A 13,748-nucleotide genomic window follows, 5' to 3' on the forward strand; every position below is an offset into this window, starting at 1 on the left:
GTTATTTCCAGTTTGAGTCATTACAAATAACATTGTTATGAACTTCTTTCACATATGTCTGAGTTCACATATGCGATTATTTTGAGGGTGTGCATCTTTACAAGTGGAACTGGTGGTCCATAAAGTATGTGTGTGCTCATATTTAGTACACACTGCCAAACAGTCTCCATACTCACTGACAAATTTACACTCACACCAGTGGTTGTACTGCATCTTGAAAATGCTGGATATTAAATATTCTTTTCTTTTTAAAAAGTTTAGCCATTCTGATGGGTACTTAGTTATATTTCATCATGTTTTGATTTGTATTGTATTGATCGCCGTTTGGATGTTTTCTTTTGAAAAGTGGCCTGTTCAAATTTGCTATTTTCAAAAAGTTGGTTCTTTGTATCTTCCTTGTCTGTAGAAGTCCTTAATATATTCTAGATGACAGTTCATTTTTGAAACTATATATCATAAACATCTACTCAGTGGCTTCACTCTCATAATGGTGTCCTCTGATGGAGTTTTAAATTCCAATAAAGTCCGATTTATTAGTCTTTGTCCTTTGTGAATCTTCTTTGAGAAATCTTTGCTTGTCAAAATATAGGAAGGTGTTTTCTCATCTTTTGTCTAGATGTTTAATTGTTCTATTCTTTATGTTTTGTTTATGATAAATATATTATTGATCTTGTATATAGTGTGAAAGATATCAAAATGTTAAACTTTTTCTTCCAGATACACAACTGACCCAGCATTATTTATTAAAAACACCATATTTCTCCACTGCATTACAATGAAGACTTTGTCACATACCAGGTATATGTGTAGTTCTGTTTCTATTTCAATTAATTATTCATCTATCTTAGCCCCAATAACACAATATTTTATTTCCTTTAGTTGTATAATACATTTTGGTATTTTGTAGAGTAACTTTTTTTTTAAAGATTTTATTTATTTATTTGAGAGAGAGAGAACGAGAGATAGAGAGCATGAGAGGGAAGAGGGTCAGAGGGAGAAGCAGACTCCCTGCTGAGCAGGGAGCCCGATGTGGGACTCAATCCCGGGACTCCAGGATCATGATCTGAGCCGAAGGCAGTCGCTTAACCAACTGAGCCACCCAGGTGCCCCATAGAGTAACTCTTTAAGATTGCTTAAACTGCTTTTCATCCTTAAAAATTTCTTAGAATTACAGTCAATCTTAACAACTTCCATCCAAAAGAGATGGAATTTTAATTGGGATATAATTTAATCTATACATAATTTGGGAAGAACTGGTATCTTTACACTGTTGCCTCTTTCCACTCTTGAATATGCTATATCTTTCTACTCATTTAGTTTAAAAAATTTTATCTTAGTAATGTTCACAGTTTTCATTGTAGAATTTTTTATATATTTCATTAGATTTATTACTTATAATGTGACTAAATCTTTAAAGTTCTTATAAAAATCATCTTCTACACATTCAGTTTTGACAACTTATTCTAATTTATAGGTGTTAAAGTAACTTTATATAGTGATCTTGCACCTAGCAATCTCACTAAACTCATTCAAGGATTTATCTGCCGATTAAGATTTTTAGGGAAGGAAGTTGTTTGATTTTGGTCATTTGATTCTGATTTTTTTGGTATGCCTGATTCTTTTTATTTGAGACCAGATATTGTATATGAAATATATAGAGATTCTTGATATTATCTTTCTCTCAGGTGATAAAATTTTCTTTTGGTAAGATGATAAAGTATGGACAGATCATCTTTTGATAGGTGAGGAAGGTCAAATTCTAGTTTGCAGCCACCCCTGGGATGTAGCCCACTCAGGGATCACAAGACACCTGGAGGGTTGTTCTTAGTCCCTCCTCTTTGGCAGGCCTGAATTCCAATTTTTGTCTAACCAGTAACATGAGAATCTTATATTTTTGTTTGGTTTTTGGTCCTAATGGCCTTTTATTTCTTGGTTTATTGGCATCCCTTCCAAAACTGGAGCAGTGTCTTAATCAGCAACTGCCTTAAGAGGATAAGATAAAGGCAGAATATCAGGCTCACTCCCTTTTGTTTCCCTTTATCTAGGGACTTTGACCCTCAAGTCTTTGTTGATTTGGCAGCCCAAAGTCATTTTCTTTTACTGCATAGTGAGGCTGCAACAACCCCCAATTCATAGTTTTTGCATAGCATCCATTACGTGCCCTGTGAACTGGTAAAAGATTTGAGGATAAAATGTAGCTGCAAATGCAGGGTTCATCTCAGTTCCCTTCCCTATGCTCCCGGATCTTGCATCCCCAAGTCCTTGCTGTCTTGGTTTCTAGTTTTTGTTTGTGTGCTTGTTTGTTTTTAATACAGTTATTTTCATTCTCAGCTGGAGGTGTATCTGATTCCAGCTTCTGTGACACAGTCAGAGGCATAAATCTTGTGTTCTTCAACACAAAATACATTTGAAGGAAAGCAGAAAATCCATATAAAACTATCTAGCTTGAACTCATGTGGAATTTTGAGGTATACGTGAACATTTTAAACTTGAGATTTATTCACCCAAATTCATCAGTATAAACCACTCAAGTGATTTAGATGTGAAAGTAACATGTGTTTTTAAGTCTATCTCTATTACGTGCAACCTAAGTAAGTTATTTAGGGTTCATAAACATATTGAACTAGAACTCTAGATCAAAATTTCTAAGTACAAGATACCCAACTTGTTTTTCTTCTATTCTGTTTAAGTAAAACTGCAGTGGTTCACCTTTAATTAGTTCAAGATAACAATGGATACTTATTAAATTTGGTATAAATAAGTTAATTGATGAATAAGTAAAGATAACATCTATCCATGCCTGTCTTATATCATAATTTTTCTTGCTGAGTTTATTTTTTTTAATGTTTTAGACTTGCTTTTGTGGACAAGCATACTATTTTTTTCAATAATTTCATTCCAGTTCACATTTGTGTAACAGAATTCTATTCTGGTTATATGGACACAATTAAAGTTTGTTACAAAAGAAAAAGAACTTTAAAAACTAAATGCATTTGCCTTTATAGTTATCAATTTTTTCTCCTGTTCAAAGATGTGTGATTTTTTTCCCTCTGATCTTCTTTTTACCTTAAATTAATAAAGAATTTTATCTTCTCTTCTAAAGTTCTTTTTGTTCATTTTAGTTTTCCCAATCACATCATGCTTGCTTCCTGGAGATGCATAGTGCTGTTAAATTTGGCTATAGGTTCTGACCTTTCTTAATGGCAATTCAGTTTCCTCCGAACACAACTCCAGTTTTCAGTCCTCAGTGATTTCAAACCTTTGCTTAAAACTCTAAGCATCTAGGGCCCTTTCTGATTGCTTCTCTTTAAGCAGACTGGGATACTTTAGGTGGGATATATAAGGCCCTTGGGAGGTACAAGTATTTTATAGATTCCAATACATTTTTCTAGGAGTTACAGTTTTTTGTTTTTGTTTTTTTTTTTCAGTCCCACAGACAGTCACTCCATAGACAGCATTAATAACAAGGACATAATTTTTACCTCTAAGTAGGATAAATCTTATGTTCTTTTTAAAAACAGCCACCACAGCTTTTACAGATGTTAACATGCAATGCATTTACTAAACCTTTATTGGTATCATCACATGGCTTCTGATTTGATCGTTATAACTAATGCAATGTTATAACTAATGACAATGTTCATATTGTCACTTTTACTCATACTTTCATTTCCCCATGCCGTTTTGTCATTAAAAATTTATCCATTGGTAGGGCCCCTGGGTGGCTCTGACTCTTGATTTTGGCCCAGATCAGGATCCCGGGGTCATGAGAATGAGCCCCTCCTCGGGCTCCCTGCTCAGCGGGAAGCCTGCTTCTCCCTCTCTCACTCCCCCTGCTTGTGTTCCTGTTCCAGCTGTGTCTCTCTCTCTCTCTGTCAAAGAAATAAATAAATAAAATCTTAAAAAAAACAAACAAACAAAACACTAGCTCACGACTGACTGTGTTGCATAAGTGCCTTTCTTCGCTGTGTGTGAGATGTGCTGCCTTGGAGAATAAATTTTGCAAATATCAAGTTTTGACTTAGATTACATTTATAGGTGGGCCTATGGAACTGGAAGGTTTCTTTTTCTTCCTAGGATCTGAATCATTCTTAAACTCAGCAGGGTTAACACAAAACCACCCAAAACACCAAAACTGTGAAATTTTGTTTTCATCAGGAAAATATCCATCAAAATACTGAGGTAATAATATAGGTTATAAAAAAATGGTTATCCTATGAACTGATAGAGTATCAAACTTTAGAGGACTAATTAAAGGACATGAGACACACGGAACAAAGCAACAATGATTTATGAGGACTAGTTAATAAGCGCACAAAGAGAATGAACAAAGCAACAATATTTATTTTGGCCAGTTTGGCCAGTTGGCATCAAAATTTTTGCTAGGTTTCTTGGACAAAAAGATAAATACTTGCCCTCAAGTTCAATATCTGTTTGAAGTGTAGTATCAGCGAAAACCATACAAATGTGTTTTTTTTTTTTATGTGTCATGTCATAAATATAAATAAGAGCAGAGAAATCAAGAAAGGTGTTTGTGTGCTCACCTCACCAGACCTTTGGAAAGTTGAGGGGGATGTGAGATGGTCAGCTTCATTAGAATTAAATATTCTAGGTGTGCTTGTTCAGTGCGGACCTGGTACCTCTTTTGTGACTCCGGCGCTCGCTATGGCCAACGAAAAGCCCAAGGAAGGAGTCAAGACTGAGAACAACGATCATATTAATTTCAAGGTGGCAGGGCAGGATGGTTCTGTGGTGCAGTTTAAGATTAAGAGGCATACACCACTTAGTAAACTAATGAAAGCCTATTGTGAATGACAGGGTTTGTCAATGAGGCAGATCAGATTCCGATTTGATGGGCAGCCAATCAATGAAACAGACACACCTGCACAGTTGGAAATGGAGGATGAAGATACAATTGATGTGTTCCAGCAGCAGACAGGCAGTGTCTACTAAAAAGGGAACCTACTACTTTACTCCAGAACTCTTCCTCCAGACCAAGAAGACATTCTCAATTAGAAAGCCACAATTTGGTTCCACCACATCCTGACTACTACAGTATAGTTTTTTCTATTCTTTCATTTTCCTCTTCCCCATTCCTTTATTGTACGTAAAGTAACTGTGTATGTGCACAAGCATAGTGCATTTTTTTTAACTAAACGGCCAATGGTATGTTTTGATCAACATCAAATGGAGATGGGATGGGGGAAAATACTGCTTCTGTGAAAATACCCCCTCTCTCCATTAGTGGCATGCTCAGTCAGCTCTTATCTTTATATTCCAGTAAGTTATTTTGCTCTCACTGTTTAACAAAAAAAGAACAACATAAAAATCCTTGCATACCTTGTTCGATTGGAGAATTTTAATGTTTTTCATTTATCACTGTAAAACCAAGGACAATTTTATAACTTTTTTGTATGTAGCTGTTACATGTAGGGCAATCTGTCTTTAAGTAGGGATAAATTACTCTAAAAGAAATGAATCCTAGATAGTTTTCCCTTCAAGTCAAGCATCTTGTTGTTTAAATAAACTTCTTGTTTAAAAAAAAAAGAATTAAATATTCTAAATTAAATATTCAGAGGTGAGTATTAAATACATGGGAATGCCAGAGTATGTTTCACCTTAACATATACAAGGTTGTTATAACTTGTCATTCAGAAGCTGCTGCTCACCTTCTGCCCACATCTGCTGTGATAGTTCACACCACGCTTGTAATGTTTTATGTTTTCAGTTGTTTGATTAGTATTCACTTAATGTAAGTTTCACAAGGTAAGTAACCATTGCCTACCATCATATCTGTAATGCCTAACAGTGTCTGGTAGAGTGACTATATCTTGGATAAATGAGGAGATATAATATATAGCTAACTTGGCCACCTGTCAATGTTCGTGTGTAACAGACTTGTACAGCTCAATCTGACTTAGGTCTAAAGCTGGGTGAGGGAAATTGAGTCCTAAACACGGTCTCCTCAACATTGTTACCCGCAGCTTTCAGCTCTTAAGGTCCACTGATTATTTACTTTCTTTTAATTAATCTTGAGGTGTACTTGTATTGCAATAAAATGCACACATATGAAGTGTACAGTTTGCCCAATTTTGACTCATGTGTACACGTGTGAAACTATCTCTTCTGAATTACATTCTATTTCCCTCATCCAGAAAAGCTTTGTTGTACCCCTTGGCAGTCAGATCCCCCTCAAACCCTGTGAACAGGCAGAGACATCTAATTTCTACCCCCGTAAATAACTCTGGCCTGTCATAGGACTTCATGTGAATAGGGTTATATAGTATGTACTCTTTATACCTAACTTTCTTTTGCTCAGCATGTTCTTGAGAGTTATCCTTTAAAAAATTGCTTAGTAGTGTCTCATTGTATTAATATATTGTAATTTAAAATACATGTATTTATTCTCTTGTTAGATTGTTTCCAGATTTGGGCTATTTTGAATAAAGTTGCTGGCTTCTTGATTCTTGTTTCTACCTCTTGGAATTCTGAGCACCAAATTATCAAACCTATGGTGTCACTGATGTCTCTGAATCTCTGAAAACTGTTTTGTATGTGCCTGTATGCACAGGGAGTAGGGAAAATGGTTCATAATTTTCCTTCTCAAAGACAGTGTCCAAAAATAAGTAAATATTTTTGACCCCATTTGCTCCTCTTTTCTAAAACACATCACAAATTGGCTTAAGGCCCTGTCTACTGACCCGTTCAATTGTCAGTTCCTGGGCCCAACTTCAATTCTTCCCACACCCTTCTGAACCAGAGTCACTCCCTTAAAACAAATACGTTATGAGAGGAAACAAGGGGGCAAATTAGGGAAAGGAAGGAGAAAATAAACATTGACTGCTACCTTCTTTGTTGCTTCACTTCTGTTATTTCTTTAAAATTATCATTAACTTATTCAATATTGTTTGAAAGCATACGCAAAGTCTGAGACGGGCTTTTCTACAACCAACAAAACATCACATGTTTTCTACCTTCAGAAGATTTTTATTCTAGCAATATGGGCATTATCAAATTCCTAAAGCATAGGTGTTATTTCATAACAGTAAAAGTGCATTTGGAAGAAATGAATCAGGTTTTAAAAGAATGGAGAGGGTAATTCTGGCAAACACATAGGTCATGATCAAGTGATGGTGACTTGATACTATAATGCTGTTTATAGACTAGAGCCATCAGGAACAGTGATATTTGAATATAGATCTACCAGCATTCCTTCTTTCAGTGATTCCTTTGTATTTATAGCAATATTTTAATTTTAACTATGGGTGCAGATATTGGTGAAAGACAAACTAAATACTACCCAAGTGACTAAAACTTGGTGGTATTTTTATGCAGGATTTCATGTCCATGAGGGATTCAGGCCAAGCACCTCGCTTATAGGAAATGACCAGAGCAACACTATCAGCTCCAGCTTCAAGGTCAAATCTCTCTAGCCTATGGCATGCTAGCCAATCCTCCCTACACCTTGAGCCATAGTAGGGAAAGGACAATACATTGAGAAAAGGTAGAAAGCAGGTGATTAAGAATTGAAGGCTGAAAGACACGGTGCTTGCCTATTCCTACAACAGTCACTAACAAGAAAGCAGCCATTCTTTTATTTAATTTTATTGTTCACTAACACTGGGAAAGAAATACTCCCTGCAACATCAATTACCATTAAATAAAATTTTAAGAACAGTGGGAAGTTTTAGGGAATATAACATTTTCCCCTGCATTTTATTCTTTAAATCTCTATGTTTTGGGGGAAATAAACTGTTTAAAAGGGAGTAATGTAAAGCTATTATAGCCAAACTTCACAGATGCACTTTAAAGCCAGAAGCAGTGCCTTTGTTCAATGACACATGAGCATCCATTGACGTAAGGGCTTAGCAGGTGGATCAGACAGATGGTAGTCAGAATTCCCAGGTTTACCACTAACATTCACTGCTTCATCAAAACCAAGATAAAGCAAAAAATATTTAAAAGAGAAGGCTAAGCATATATCAACTCCTATTACGGAGACTAGTAAGCTAAATTTTGCATTCCACAGCGATTATCTGGGGGAAATTAAAGCATTAACTAAAGACATTGATAAATATTTCTATCAATTTGCTCAGACAAAAATGTTTTTTAAACTACAGACTATAGCATAATTATTCAAAATAAACAGTAATTAACTGAACTAAATCAAGCAACACAAGGGTTTGCAAATTTGCCCTGTGGTTTACCAGCTGTGCTTTTTACTGTCTGCACTGTGAATTTATACTCAAGCTTTGAGTTCTCAAGAGGTGGTAGAAATTGAAGCACATTTTAGAAGCATATTAAGTACAGATAAAATTACTAATTTAGTCAGTCTAAATCATCTGGCAATGAAAGATTTATTTTAAAAAATTTTTGTGAAGCAAGTTTACCAAGCTTTTATTCGGCACCTACTGTATGCCAGAAACTGTGAGAAGCAAAAGGATATAGATTTGAAGAAGACATTTAGGGTGTAAAGAGAATAAAAAATAGAGACACGGTACAAAATTCTGAAGAATAATTGAACTCCAGGTTACTGACTTAGTAAATCAAGAAAATGAGCAGAATTCTTCCTTAGAGCTACATTAAAAACAAATTTGGGAATCAGAAACTCCATGTATTACCTCTGTTGTGGCCTCAGATCCATAATTCTTCCTGGATGGTGAGAAAGGTTTATCCCAGAGCCTGATAATTCTGGGGATGTTTTATTTTATTTGCTTCTCTTTGTCATTAGGGACAGTACTCACAAGGCATGTTACAAGAGTCCTTGTCACTGTCAGGGTTGAAATTATAATGGATAATTTGCATGGCACTATATGGCCTGGGCTAAATTCTTGGATTCCTATTTGTAACCACAATATGTATATGTTATACTTCCACTGAAGTAGGAAGATTGCTTGATAACAGAATGAAAAACAATCATTTTATATGACAATTCTTAAATACTAATCTATCTATTCACCTCCCTAGCACGTTTCCCATTGTTCAGAGTCTCATATTTTCCTTATGATTCCAAAAGCATAGCTTCAGCGTTCAATTTATGAAGTCATATTTAATGAACACTTTGTAGGCACTAAACAGAGCATTGGGACTATAGAATGAATAAAACCCCATTTCTGTCCTCAGGGTTCTCACATTCTAGTTTTCATAAGATTCAGTTTTATAATCTAGTTCAACTGGATAAAACTGTCATGGCATGATCATCCAAACAGTGTCTGAACAAGTATTCAGAAGCTACCTAAAAACACACCAATCCAACCAGGGGAAATACGTCTCAGTATTTTCATGTTATATGTTAGAAAAAAAAAAAGCCATATGGAAAACATACCCTGTATTCAGTACTTATTCTATGTAATACATTGAACTAATAGCATTATCTCTTTTAATTTTTAAAACACTATGTGAAGTAGGTATCATATTTTCCCCTTTTCCTATATTTATCTTAATTTCCTTTCCATTTTATTTGTAGAATGTTAGGTCTATGAGAAGGTGAGAGACTTGCCAAATGTTAAACAGCCACTAAGTGGTTACCCAGGAACTGAACCCTGTCTGGGGAAAGCCAGTGAGGAACTAGTGGTAAACGGTCATCCAGATCACCTGCTGTCCAAGTTGTGGTCCAAAATGGGCAGATCATTCACGTAGAATTCCTTCTTACAGAACAGAAAAAGGACAGGAAATACTAGAGTGGGGACCCAGGAGGACAGATTCCTACACAAAAAGTTCTTAGGGAAGTGCTAGATGCCACGGTTCTTGGAAACAGGCTGAAATCCCCAAGCACTGGGACTTTCCAAGAACTATGGAATCCAGAATTGACTTTGGAGCCATTGAGAGCCACCATCCTTCCTCATTACCTCTACCATAACCATTGCTATCCTCAGGTAATCTCACCCACCAGTGGAGCAAAATTTTACCCCAAATGAGAAGGAGGTACAGAAGAAATAGGAGAAGGTACAGTTGCTATCCCCAAGAAATCTGGTAAGAAGGAAGACTCCAGAAACAGAGAAGCCTGCACAGTGACTAGTCCAGACGTACCAACCCTCTCGAACATTCAAACCATGTCAGACACATAGATCATCACTACCCAGCCACCATGATGGGGGAGTGGGTGGCAGGTTAAGTTGCTCTGTTAACTCTGAAGTCTACTTTTAATGTAAATAAAAATGCTTGGGTTTGTTTTCCTAAGGATCAGTCAGTGTACATGCAGACACCCAGTTTTCATATGAAAACCAAGCCAACTTTAAATCAATTTTAATTTAACTTTTCTGATATATGGACCTAGCTTTGCTTTTTTTTTCCAAATGGCTTTTACATGTTATCTTTTTTCTCTTCTTATTTTTTTCAGGTTTATTAAGGTATAATTCACAAATAAATTATAAAATGTTTACATTGTACGCTGTGATGATTTGGTTTATGTATCCATTGGGAAAGAATTCCCCAAATCTAGTTAATTCACACATCCATCATCTCATATATTTATCTTTTTTGATTTTTGTAAGAATGTTTAAGTTCCACTTTCTTAGCAAACTTCAATTATATAATAGAGTGTTAGCAACTATAGCCACCGTGCTTTGTGTTAGATATTCAGACCTTACTCATTTTACAGCTGAAAGTTTCTATCCTTTTACCAATCTCTCCTCATTTTCCTCACCCACCAGTCTGTAGCAACCACTTTTCTATTCTCTGTTTCTGTGAGTTTGACTTTTTTTTTTTAGATACCATATATAAGTGACACCATGCAGTGTTTGTCTTTCTGTCTGGCTTATTTCACTAAATATTCATTTTAAATATTGTCATTGATATTTGTTACTTATGTTTTATGAGAATTGCATGTTTCTAATTATTTATTTATTGAATGTTATTTCAGTTAATTTTAGAATTTGTTTTAAAAGTAGCAGAAACATGTATCAACTCTTCTAAACTTAATACAATGCACAAAATAACAAGTTATGTATATGCTTTATATTTACAAACTCAGTATCTGTGACAGAGTTATACTTTCCACAGAATGTGCTGTTCCTTTTCAAACTTTTCTTTGATCATGGTAAACCATATGTTGTTCACTCAAGTGCTGACCATTAGACCTATCAAATGGTCATGTGAAAATAAGATTATTTTTCATTGTATTTACTGTGGCATGAATCAACAAATTATGATGATTTAAAAGTCATTGAGGTCTTCTAGAATAAGGTATATTGTATTGGGTGTAGCTAATTGTTTTTCAATTCTTTATCTTTTTTATGTGTCACATATTTGAGTTTTGTACCTCAAGTTAAGTTTCACAAATATCCCCTCACCTACAAGGAATTTCCAATATTGTATTCAGGGTCATCATATGCAATGGATATGCATATGCTCTAGTGTTTAAAAATATGCCTATTTTGTGAGTGTAAGTAGAGATGTGTGTGCTCATCTATGAAAGAACTAAAAAGCTTATGGCTTTATGTAAATTCTGATATAGAAGTTTGATAATAAATTCATACAAATAGTTGAATAGATTGATTTGTATGCTAATGCTATCAGTTTTTTCCCCTCTACATAAAAATAACCAACATTCAGTTAAAACTACTAGGAACTTAACTTGAGAGTTAAAATTTTTTGGATGCCCAGTCTTAGGGGAGGTTCATATTTTCTTGAGTTTCAACTGCAGGAGCCCTCTACCAGAGTCTTACTATAAAGATCTGAAAAAAATCCCCTCTTGTTTCCAGCAGGACAAGGGAAAAAGAATAATTCTTTTGAAATACCTGCAGAGTTCTCTGTTTCCCTTAACAAGGCCTTCCCATAAAGAAAAATATTAAACTGCTGTATCAGTACTAAACCTATTGGGATTTTATCAAAACTTAACCCATCTGGGGGAAGTGAACCACTCACCTGAGGCTCACTAAAAGACTGGGGCCTAATCATAGGACTTCCACAACCCCACACTCTACCACCATATCAGTAATATTCCAGTATAATAAAGGGGTTATCGCTAGAAGAACTGCAAGACTTAGGTGCTTTTTAAAAAGTTTCTAGGGATACCCAAAGAAAACAGGGGAGACAAAATAAGAGCACCAGAGGAAATTTTAGCCTCTGACACCAGTTTTAATAAACACAGCCTAACATGTAGCCAGACAACCATAAAACCTCAGTTCCTTTTACCTGATACATCATGTATTGCTTTTTTTTTTAATTTTATTTATTTATTTGACAGAGAGAGAGCACAAGTAGGCAGAGAGGCAGGCAGAGGGAGAGGGAGAAGCAGGCTCTCCGATGAGCAGAGAGCCAGACGTGGGGCTTGATTCCAGGACCCTGGAATCATGACCTGAGCTGAAGGCAGACGCTTAATGACTGAGTGTCTGCTCAGGGGCACCCAGGTGCCCCTCGTGTATTGCTTTTAACAAGAAAAAATACAAGTCATGTTAAAAAGGTGAAAAAAATTTAGTCCAAAGAAACAGATCAAGCATCAGAACCAGACTCAGATATGGCAGAAATTTGAAATTATCAAACTGGGAATTTAAAATAACTATGCTAAGGACTCTAATGGGAACAGTTATATGCTAAATATAACATGCCAAAGGCTCTAATGGGAAAAAATAGACAACATGCGAGAACAGATAGGTACTATAAGCAAAGAGGTGGAAACTCAAAGAAAAAAAAAAAACAAAAGGAAATGCTAAAATTCAAAAACATTGTAACTGAAATGAAGAATGACTTTGATAAGCTCATCAAAAGACCAGACATAATTAAGGAAATAATCAGTGAGTTTAAAGATATGAGAATGGTAACTTTCAAAACTGAAATGCAAAGAGGAAAAAAGAAAGCTATGAAACAGAATATCCAAGAACTCTAGGATAATTGCAAAAGGTGTAGCATACCAGAAGAAGAATTAGAGAAAGGAACAGAAGAAATAGTTAAAGTAATAATGGCTGAGAATTTTCCAAAACCAATGACAGACAGCAAACCACAGATTCAGAAAGCTCAGAGAACATTAAGCAGGATAAATACCAAAAATTCTGTGTCTGGGCATATTGCATTTAAACTGCAGAAAACAAAAGACAAAGACAAAATCTTGAAAGAAGCCAGAAGGAAGGTGGAAACAACATGCCTACAGTAAAGCAAGATAAGAGTTACATCAAACTCTCTAGAAACTTCTCTTCTATGTAAGCAAGAAGAGAGCAAGTAAAATATTTAAAGTGTTGAAAGAAAAAGAAAACAAAATCCCCACCAAACTAAAATTCTGTTTCCAGTGAAATTATTCTTTAAACATGAAGGATAAATAAAGACAATCTCAGAGAAACAAAAATAGAGAGAATTTATCATCAGTGAGCTTGCCTTGTGAGAAATGTTAAAAGAACTTATGCAGGGAGAAGGTAAATGATATAGTTCAGAAACTTGCATCTACATAAAAAAAGGAAGAATAGTGGAGAAGGAATAAGTGAAGGTAATATATAAAATTTAATTTTCTCTTATTTTTAATTGATTTAACAATTTGTTCAAAATAAAAACAATAATGTATTTGTTGGTTAATAAACTTGTGGGTAAATGAAATAAATGGTGATGATGTTATAAGTAAATGGGGTGAGGAACTGGGAAATCTCTGTTATAAGGTGACTGCAATATCTCTGAAGCTGTAATGATATTTGGAAGGGTATTTATATTACTCATAACTATGTATTTCAAACTCAAAAGCAACCACAAATTGTCTTTAAAGAAGTATAATTGATAAGCTAAGGGAGGAGAGAAAGTTGAAATCATATGAAGTTCTTAATTAA

General features: G+C 35.1%; 1 protein-coding gene and 1 pseudogene across 2 annotated transcripts in view; one reads left to right on the top strand and one right to left on the bottom strand.

The window, feature by feature from the left end:
- KLHL1 (kelch like family member 1) overlaps positions 1–13,748 on the bottom strand; it is a 378,567-nt gene that overhangs the window by 329,818 nt on the left and 35,001 nt on the right. The gene's annotated exons all lie outside the window — the stretch shown is intronic.
- On the top strand, positions 4,658–4,956 carry LOC114211435 (small ubiquitin-related modifier 2 pseudogene; annotated as a pseudogene).

Source organism: Eumetopias jubatus, unplaced genomic scaffold (genome assembly GCF_037043125.1).
Source record: "Eumetopias jubatus isolate StellerSeaLion01/CBP00866 unplaced genomic scaffold, mEumJub1_p1.0 scaffold_3, whole genome shotgun sequence".
Taxonomy (NCBI): Eukaryota; Metazoa; Chordata; class Mammalia; order Carnivora; family Otariidae; genus Eumetopias; species Eumetopias jubatus.